This window comes from Myiozetetes cayanensis, unplaced genomic scaffold, assembly GCF_022539395.1.
Source record: "Myiozetetes cayanensis isolate MyiCay16 unplaced genomic scaffold, myiCay2020 scf13, whole genome shotgun sequence".
NCBI lineage: Eukaryota > Metazoa > Chordata > Aves > Passeriformes > Tyrannidae > Myiozetetes > Myiozetetes cayanensis.
Window position 1 is genome coordinate 18,621,904 of NW_026086937.1, and position 9,824 is coordinate 18,631,727.

The window sequence follows — 9,824 nt, forward strand, 5'->3', positions numbered from 1 at the left end:
TCCAACTAATGCTTGACTCTTCAGTGTCATGCATTGACTCCAATTTATTTATTCACATCCAGCTTAACAGAACAAACTCCAGACAACAGTGAGGTTCATCACGGCCCCACACAGGGCAGCACAGTAAGGAATTTGGATCCAGCTGGGAAAGAAACAAGGACCCACGAGGTGCAAGTAATTTCTTGAAAGCAGGAGTGGTATACTTTAATATATGGGAATGCAACCACAACCTCCTGCTTTTAGCCAGGGGACTGAGGACTGGATATGGAGGAGTTGTTCCGTATTCCTTCCCTGGGCACCTCTAACCCAATCCTCCTGTTTTGCCTTTTTTTTCTCCTGCATAAAGCCTGTTGCACCTGCATTTTTGCAGAGGCAATAAATCCAGTCCTAAGTGAAGAGGTCTTTGGAAATAAACTTGGAAGTACTGAAAGTGCCTCCATTTCTTTGGTGAAATATCAAGAAAATGAACTTCCATTGATATCAAAAGAAAACTGTTATTGATAAGGCATTAGGAGCAATTTTATAATTCTGCTTTGTTTTTAGTAAAGAAATATGGTATTTCTCTTCAAATCACTCTGAAATTCAGCATGTGCTTGATTACAGGGGACATAAAAATGGGTGATCAAGAAAACTTCCAGCAGTTGTTCCTGCTTGACTGGCAATATAAAGGGGGCAAGGAGCCTGATTTTATAGACCCTAAAATATAAAAAGGACTCAAAATCCAATACACGGCCTTTTGTTGTTGTTTGCTTCAATAAATCTACATTTTATCTTCTCTGCAGGGCACAAGTTTATCTTCCAAACACCGTCCATTTTGAAGATGCACTCATCAGCGCTGCAGTATAATTTTTTTGAGAAGTGCTGCAGGATTTCTGACTCCTATAGAGTAGGAGTAACAGAATAATGTAAAGACTAGAGCCTAAAACATAAGTAGGGGAGAGTATATGGCCCCCTTGCCTTCTGTAAAAGGCAGTGCTTTGGTATACAGATGCACTGTTAGAAAATGCACAGCCTTACTCACATCTGTAAGAAAAGCATCAATATCATGCAGGAGCATATTCATAAGGCATTCCAGGAGCAGGCAGATATGCCTGATTCTGAAACCACATGTAGCCAGTCACCTGTAATTTATGATTTTTCACTGAGTCATAGTTTTGCATCTCTGTATAACTTTCCTCAAATCAAAACCCTAGTTCATCATACTGCACATTACCACTAGGACCCATTACCACAGCTTGAGCCTTTATTAAGGTATCAATATTCTTCCCAGCACTCTTTGCTCCAGAATCCCCAATTAAATTACTGCTTTAATTGTCTGCTGTCACTGACAGATAGGTAAGTGTGTGTGCCTAGTGCACAGCAGCAACTGAAGGTACTTGCCTAAGTGCAGAATTACAGAACAGATTTAAATGTTCTCTCTTTATGCATAAGAAATGGTCATAAATCATTGCTTCAACACAGTCTGCTCCAAAAGCTGGGTTTGGGGATTTTTCCCCCTTTTTAAAGCTGTGATTCATGCTTGCACTTGTCACTGGCCTGATTTAAGATGTTATGGTCCTTTCTGCTTTCCAATCCCTTCCAATATTCTGAGAGTGCTAATACTCACAATCAGTATTTCTCTTTAAATTGAGGGACTTCTAAAGTAGTTGTCCATATTTTGTGTGCCTGGGAATCCTTTTTATATTTTAATGAACGTTCACAAATGACGAAAGGGATTGGCATTGCCACATTGTATTTAAGTTAGAAAGCCAAATTCTCTAAGTTTTCTAGTAACTAACACCATTTTTGCCTGGGCTAAGCCTCACTGTATTGCTCTCAGAGCAAGACCAACCCAAAATGATTTGGAGTAATGACATCCACCTGCACATGGTTAAAAGTGGCAATGCCTCCAGCCACACAATATCCCTCTTATTCTGTTTTGATTGTTTTATACCAGATCAGAGATTTCAACTGTGCTGAAGTGGTTTATAGTTCTAGCTAAGTTAAGAACTGACATTTTAATGGCACATTTGAGGAATTTATATAGACAAGCCATGTGACCCTAATGTGATATCTTCAGTGTAGCCCGGAGTAATTCAGCCCAGACCCCAAGGGGTCAGACAAAATCGTAACTCTCTTTAGTCTTTGAGCCATTAAAATTCAGCTAGACTGCGAAGTTGACAGCTGTTTACTGTAAGGTTACCTCCTGCCTGCCAAATAATAGGGCTGCTCTTGGCACCTTTCCACCCTCTTAGTTGAGAAAAGGCTTCCTTATAGTCAGAATGGGGCTGAAACGTTGAGTTCCTCAAGCTGGGAAGGTGTGGATCTTTAAACAGGCTTAAGCAAGATTGAGCTGGTTCATTACCTTACCTCAGCTCTTTTCAAAGTAAACATTAGCACAACATTTGAGGGGAAATATAAACTCCAAACTGGAATTCTGCCTAGTAGTGCTACCAGACCCACAGAAAGATTAAGAGTAATGGCACACGCTCTTCCAGAGCCTCCCAGCTCACGTCTTTCTCAGGATACCCACGTTGCTGTGGGAGAGAAGACCAGGCTTCCTGCCTTGCTCCCTTAGCTATAAATGAAAAGAAATACTTTCTCCTTTACTACATTTAAAAAAAAAAAAAAAAAAAAGCCATAATTTCATACCATCAGCTGCCAAGAAGATGTATATTAATTACTAAAAAAAAATAAAGACAAATATTATGTTGAGGTCAAGAAACAGTACAGAAAAGTCAGCAAAACCCTCTCATTAGAGCCCCAATCCCCATTCCTCATAATTTTGTAATTCTGTGTTTTACTGTTCCTAAAACCACTCTCAAGACTGTAGAAAACATTTCGCATTATAACAGCATTAGCTAAAAATAGGGTAGGGAATACAACAACTCCTCGTCCTTTTTAGCTTCCTAACTCTCCTGTGTGCTCTCTCCGCAAGCCCATGAGTTTTCACTCCCTGCCACAAAGCTTGTGCATCTCACCAAAGAGGACAGACCCTCCTCATTTTCCTTTGTAGCCAAAATCACATGGTCAAAGGTACAATTTAGAACCACTCAGAACACGTGCAAGGAAAAGAAATCGTCCATTTTTCAGCCATTCTACCTCTAGAAGGTTACATAAAAGGGGATAAACAGACACGCTCTTCCTCTCATTCTATTTTAAACGAAAATAAAGAGATAACTATGAATTTCTCTCAAAAATGTCGTGTAGCTACCTACCTGCATCAGCAGGGTTGGGCTTCGAATCCTCACGAGAGCTGACAGTCCACCACCCCAGCTGCCTCAGGTGCCCAGCCTTGAGGGAAAGGTGGGGCCCCCTAAGCACCTCTCCCTTTAACCACTTCTGTTAATCAGCTCTAAATAGCTTTTCATGCACCTGCCTTGCTTGGGTCTTAGGCTCTGTGTAAGCGACCCCAAGTCCCAAACTCAGTGTGGGAGTTGGCTGTGGTGAGCAGCAACTGCTGTGTGGGTGTTTCAGGAGCTGGCTGGGAGGCAGCTTACTGATACTTGTAGTTTTTAAGTCATTTGATACTTCTGAAAATCTTATCTAAGTGCTTTGAACACCGCGAAATGTCAGCAAAACCAGAATGCAACGAAGATACTCCCTGTGAACACAAAAAGCCCTTTTCGGAGTGGGTCGCTGGGGAAGTGTTTCCACCCTGAAATGAGCTGCAGAGCAGACATTTGTACAGTCATATGGAGGCACCAAGCCCAGACTTAGAGCAGGTCTAACACCCCAGGCTGCACAGGAGCTGGCTGAAGGCAGTAGCCCTAAGTTGCCATCACATCCCTCTCCATCCCATCCAGTGAATTTTGCTAGTCTGGGCTGGTACCCTCATTCTCTTCAGCATCCATCAAGGGTTGGCCGTTGTGTTCCCCAAAAAAGCAATCTGCACCTTTCACAGGCATTAGGATCAACTGTAACTCCCATTTATTTTCCTTGTCTCATTATTATTTACCATGCTTTCTTTGGCTTTTGTGTTGTTAGTTCCTCTGTTTTCCACGACTAAGATGGATGTTGAATTCTTAGCAAACGGGACTGTTCAACAGATGGCTGTTCAGTTCATGCTCTATTGGATTGATTATTTGGTCTTTTTATAATTGGATTTTTTTTTTTTCTGGTGCTTTGTATTATTTTAATGAATCTTTATTTATGGATGAGGCTAAACAAAAAAGGCTTTCCTCAAGTGTAACAACTTTAAACAGTTTAGAGCAGGACTTCTTATATAATAGCAGTTAAAGCCATTTTGGTCTGAAAAACCATCTTCAGACTCTACTTGTGCATGTGAAGGAAATTGTTTTTAATGCCATTATTTTTAAACACTTGATTAATTTTCTTCAAACTAAGATTATTTTCTTCCTCTAATGAGTATTATAAAACCTGTCAGGTCTGAGGCTTCTATCTTTAGTCATTTGTTGGAATTATGCAAGTCCAGAATTTAAAATAGAACATATGGAGCCTCCTGACTCGGTTCAAAAATGGCAGAACTAATTCCATAGAAAGATTTCTCAGAAAAAGCTGACTTTGAAGCCAAGTGGATCATGGAAAATTTTAGCAAAAAGTGTATTTTGAGAAGGTATGGGTTGCTTAAAATGCTGTGTTGCATCTTAATCTTAACTTTAGCATTTGCTATCAGGAATGCTATAATAACATTATAATTATCTATAATATCAGAGAATTTTCTGTTCATCCTACTTAAAGGTAATACAGCGTGAGTCACTGAAAATTATGAAACTGAATTGCCATTTTAATTTCAGGATATCATTGCCTCAGCTTGCACAACCCAGATACACCTAGCTAGGAAGCAAGTTTTCTTACATATAAATTAATATACATGTTTGGTTTTGTGTGTGTGTGTGTGTTTTGTTTTTGTTTGTTTGTTTGTTTTGGGGTTTGGTTTGGTTTGGTTTGGGTTTGGTTTGGTTTTTGTGGGGTTTTTTTTTGGAAAAAGAGACTCGATAAAAATTTGACAGACCAGATCCTTTGGGCTCTGTGCTGCTGGACACTGAGGCAAAGTTACTCCGTGATGCTTTTCCTCCCATCTGTTATTTCTCTCTCTGCTTCTTGGCAATTTTTCCGGCTGACAACTCGGCGGTGAAGGTCTGAATCCAGCGATCTGAGTGGGTGATATCTATCAATCTTGTGCCACACGTATGCAACATTGCTAGGCAACAGGTAGCAGCATGACACCCACATTCTGCAATTTCCTTTTGGTGACTGAGACTTTTACTATATTAATTATCCTGAACTTTATTTCGTGTATTTCAGGCATTAACTTCTATGGAAAATATTTTTAAAAACTCTTTGAGCTAAGATTACTTTCTGTTGCGTATTGAATGAACAAATATTGGCAGCTGATAAAAATCATCATTCTAACAATTGCTAGATATGAATGTGGTGCATGAAAGCTCCTAAAATTGCAGATAAGTGGGATATCAGATTATTTTTTGTTGAAGATAACTCTGCTACAAGGAAAAATTTTTGCAAGGCCTTCAAAACATAAAAGACATAAAAAGTGAGAGGATAACTAGGGAGGAAGTTCCTTTATTCTCTACTTGCTTTCTCTACTCTATTTTTTTTTTTTTTTTACTGGCTCCTCTTTTTCAGTGGTTAGGATGCTACAGAGGGACTAAGCTTCAAATTTACTTTCATGCCCCATCACAGACTTTGTGTGTGACCATGGGCAGATGAGGCTCTGTTATTTTACAGAGAGAAGGCAAGTGAGCTGCACTCACTGTACTCCTCTTGAATTAGCCAAGCTTAGGAAAAATAGCCAGACCTTCAGCATTATTGCACCCTTGCAGGTAATGTATTTTTCTATGGATCTGGGATTTCTCAAAGATGTGTTCCACAGTTATTTAAGCTGCAATAAACTGGGTCATTCTACACATTTAATTTTGAAATAATTTGCCTGTCCTTTCTGAATACACAAAGGAAATCCATGAAATGTACTCAAACGGAGCTGGGCTATTTGTTGTAAAGTGCTTGTGTTAGCCACTGATGAGTAATAGTAAGTTCAGCTTTAGTTCACACCCTCTGAGAAACCAGGCAAGTCAAATTAATGGTAGCAGCATAATCGTACTCAAAGTTTTGCCAGCAGACAAAACATTGTTCAGGGCAACCCTTGAATTACAACCCAAGCTACATTTGCAGCAAGACAAGGCTCTTTGAAGGTGTGTTCGAATGATCATGAGTGATCCTGAGCAGTCAAATTACCATTCATGCAGAACTACCACTGGTTTCTGTGTCTTGGCTAAACATGAGTGTGCCAATATCATTTATAAGAACTTGAACATAACCTTAATCAACTTGGGCTTTGGGTTCTCACCTGTACCACTTGGCTTCCCACAGTGTTTGTGAGTTGCTCATAACCTGTCTGTGCAGGAACTTGTGGTTCCTTGACACACGCAAAGACCGTATCGAGGAAGGTAATTCCTTAGCAGCAGCTTAGCTTTTGCTATACTAAAATAAATGGAAAGACGGAAGGATTCTCTAGGTGCTTTTTGTCAACAAGTACATTTGTATGCTGTATTTTGTAAATTTTTATAAATGACACCTTTCTAAAGTATGTCCATGCACTCTGAGTCAGCACAGTTTATGGTACAGACGTGGCCCACAGCTGCAGGTCTGTCTGAGAAGTATTGTGATTACCCACCAGGCTTTATACTCAGGTTATATCTACGACTGGAAAGCACTTCCTCTTCAGAAATTTTATCTGTGTACAAAGGGAATAACTTCAAGGATTTGAAATGAATAAAGACTTTCTCCTTTTGTCCTGCAGCTGGTCCTCTCCTGACACTGGCTCAACATTGCAAAGTGAAGCAAATTCCAAAGCTGAAACACAGACCTAAAGATAGGAAAACTGTTGTACTTAGCTGTGAGGTATCCCAAGAGGGAAAGATGAGAACAGTTGCTTCAGAAGATGTTTTCCCTCTCCATTTAAACTTAAAAAAAATCAATGCTGGGATAGTACCAGATGGATAGCTTTGTTTGAAGCCATTAAGTTTTCCAAGATGATGGGTGGATTCCAGAAGGAAAGTCCCAGTGCTCAGAGCAGCAGGTCAGGGGATAGTCTGTATCTCCTTTGCTGGATGAGGTGTAGTGTGAGATAACACCCAGCCGTGATTAATGAGGCTGGAGAACAAGCTCTTCAGTTACCAAACACAGCTTCTTGAGTCCCACTGGCCTTGAGGGGAGAAATGTAGGCTGACAAACACACATAAAAATCTGGATGGGTTTTTGATTAGATTGTTCCCTGTTGCTGCACAGCTTTGTGCCAGACATGAGCCCAGTGAGAGCAGAAAACTCTGCCATGTTTGCAAATACTTGATAGTCAAATAAGAGCATTGACTTGGAGATACAGAATTTATCACTTAAAAATACTGTTGTTTAACCAACAGGGTGGTTTCAGTTGCCTTGTTAGTATTTGGATTTCTGTAATTTCTGCTAAGAATTTAGCAAGAAACATCAAAAGCTTTAGCTTTGGGAATTCCTAAGCAGTGATATGTTTAATACAATTACAGACTTATTTGTAGAAGATGCAGAACTTGCTGTAGGAACTGATAATTTAATTAGATTCTCTTTTTTGTGATTTATATGCCTTATATTCTGAGTACTGTATTAAAAAATAAATACAAGTTAATTTTTCATAGGACGTCACTTTGTTCTGCTATACAAGCAAAGAGTTGATTACATGGAAGCCACAGCTTTGATTGGCTGTAAAAATTAGGACCTCATTGTACTGTGAAACAGCTTTCAAATACAGCTAAAGAAAACAGGCTGCATATACATAAATACATAAGATCCCCAGGGAAATATTAACGCCATATTTGGGAATTTTATGTTGAATCTCACAAATCATATGAAATCTTGAATAGCAGCAGCCTAAACAGAAAGAAAAAAAAAATGTTCTTCATAAACTATTTATAATACACATTTCTTAAAATGTTAACTTTCACTTTTGCACCAAGATTTAATGCAGCTGGCATGAGAGTTTTAAGTAGAGTCTCCCTCCTGTCTCTAGGCTACATACTGTGATCAGCAGAAGTGCTGGCTTTATCATTTTCATAGACATGATGCAGCAGTAGTTCTGTGGCAGTCAGGGAAATTACACCAGTGAAAGTAAGAGGATCAGGCCCACATTTATTAAGTAGAAAAGAAATATTTCTTTACAGGCTCAAGAGATGTTTAATACATGTCTGGATGTATCTAATATTCAGGGAAAACAAGTTTTCTCCAGGATTGACTGTATAATTTAAAATTAATATGCCCTGGGTATCTCCAAAACCTAATGTAAAGCAAGTTCACTGTATTTGTGGATACCATGAAGGTCAAGGGGGTTTTATAGACTTTGTTTCCTTATTTAAGCAGTGCTACAGTGATCAGATTCTACTCATTGTTGAAACCCTCTACCTACCTGCAACTAGGCAAAACCCTTATAATTTGCAATAAATACAGAGACAGTGTGTCATAAATCTGGGTATACAGAAATTTAAGACCTGAAGATCTAAGGGGGGGAAAAAAAATTCTTTGGCAGAGAAGACAATATCTGTATAGATTTTCTATACAAATCAAAATCACTCCCCCTCCAATTGCCTCTAGAAAGCACAAAGGATGTTACACGTCCCACCTATTGCAAACAGGCAGTAATATTTGTTATTGTCTCGTGGAACCATTTCCATCCAAATTGGCGCCTCTGCAGAACCCCAGCTGCTGTTTTTTGTGCCAGGGAAGAAAGAGACAAGTAGCAGGTGAGCTGTAAAACCACACGTGGTGAAACAATTCAGCACTGACTTGTTCAGCAGAGCACTGGGAGGAAACCATCACGAGGAGGCCACAACTGGGCCCCTCCTGCCAGGGAATAACTTCACTGAGTTGTAAACCTGCCGTGCCTGGGGAAGCAGAGAGACCAGAGCTATGTCCATTTCACAGAAATCTTCCTTTGTGAAGTGCCTGTCAGTGCTGCAGCTGGAACCCGCCCAAGCCAGGATGGTTTCATGCTTCGGGAGAAGTGGACACAAAGGTGCAGTTTCACAAGAAAAGAGCAGTGTGATGAAGCTGCTCCTTACTGTCTGAGAGGTTGTATCAACTGGAAATATTTCTTCCAGCAAGCATCAGGATTTTTTGTTTTATTAGAAAGTTCAGTGGGACTTAGTAGGTTTATATGCATGATTAACTTGTCTTCGTTTTCAATTTTCAGATCATCTCAGAACTATATGTTTATAAAATGTCAAACACCAGAAGTACCTCGTCACTCAGAAGACATCAACATCTAAAGCAGCTTGGCTTTTGTTTGCCCTGAATCTTTTCTCAGTCTTTGCTCCTCATCAGGGTGGACAGAGAACACCTCCAGATTGCAGAGGTGACATTTTGCTAATGCACAAAGCAGCTGACAATAAAAGAGGGAATATAGGTATGTATCAGGCATAGGGGATTTTTTCCCAGTGCTGTTTGGCTGGTTCAGCTTCACAGAGTGATGATTTTCTATCAGCTTTTAAAAAGCTAGAATTATCTTGAAGCTATTTAGCCATTGCATTTCCTCAGTACATGTATGCATACACAGATAATGTAACAAGAAGACAATGAAAAGAATAACACAGCTTGATTTCTTATTTCTTTTGTTGGATTGTTTCAAGTTCTCTTCGTGGGGGAAGCTGTGTTCTAATAGTTTCAGTTGGAATATACAAAGCTAATGATGTACAATGCTAATGTACAAAACAGATTTCCTATTACAAGGAGCCTCAGACAATAAACATATAATGAGTCCGCGAGTAATTTCTCACTGAAAGTTAATGGTTCCAGAAACCTTGACCTCAGTGTGGGATTTGCTTTATCAAGATGGCCAA

The 9,824-nt window shown here is 39.6% G+C and overlaps 1 protein-coding gene across 1 annotated transcript in view; it reads right to left on the reverse strand.

Moving 5' to 3' along the window:
• Positions 1-3,368, reverse strand: part of NLGN1 (neuroligin 1) — a 430,580-nt gene extending 427,212 nt beyond the window's left edge. The window contains exon 1 of the mRNA XM_050308089.1: positions 3,198-3,368. The gene's annotated coding sequence lies outside the window, so the exon portion shown is untranslated. The remainder of the gene's footprint in view (positions 1-3,197) is intronic.
• Positions 3,369-9,824: the final 6,456 nt, after the last annotated feature.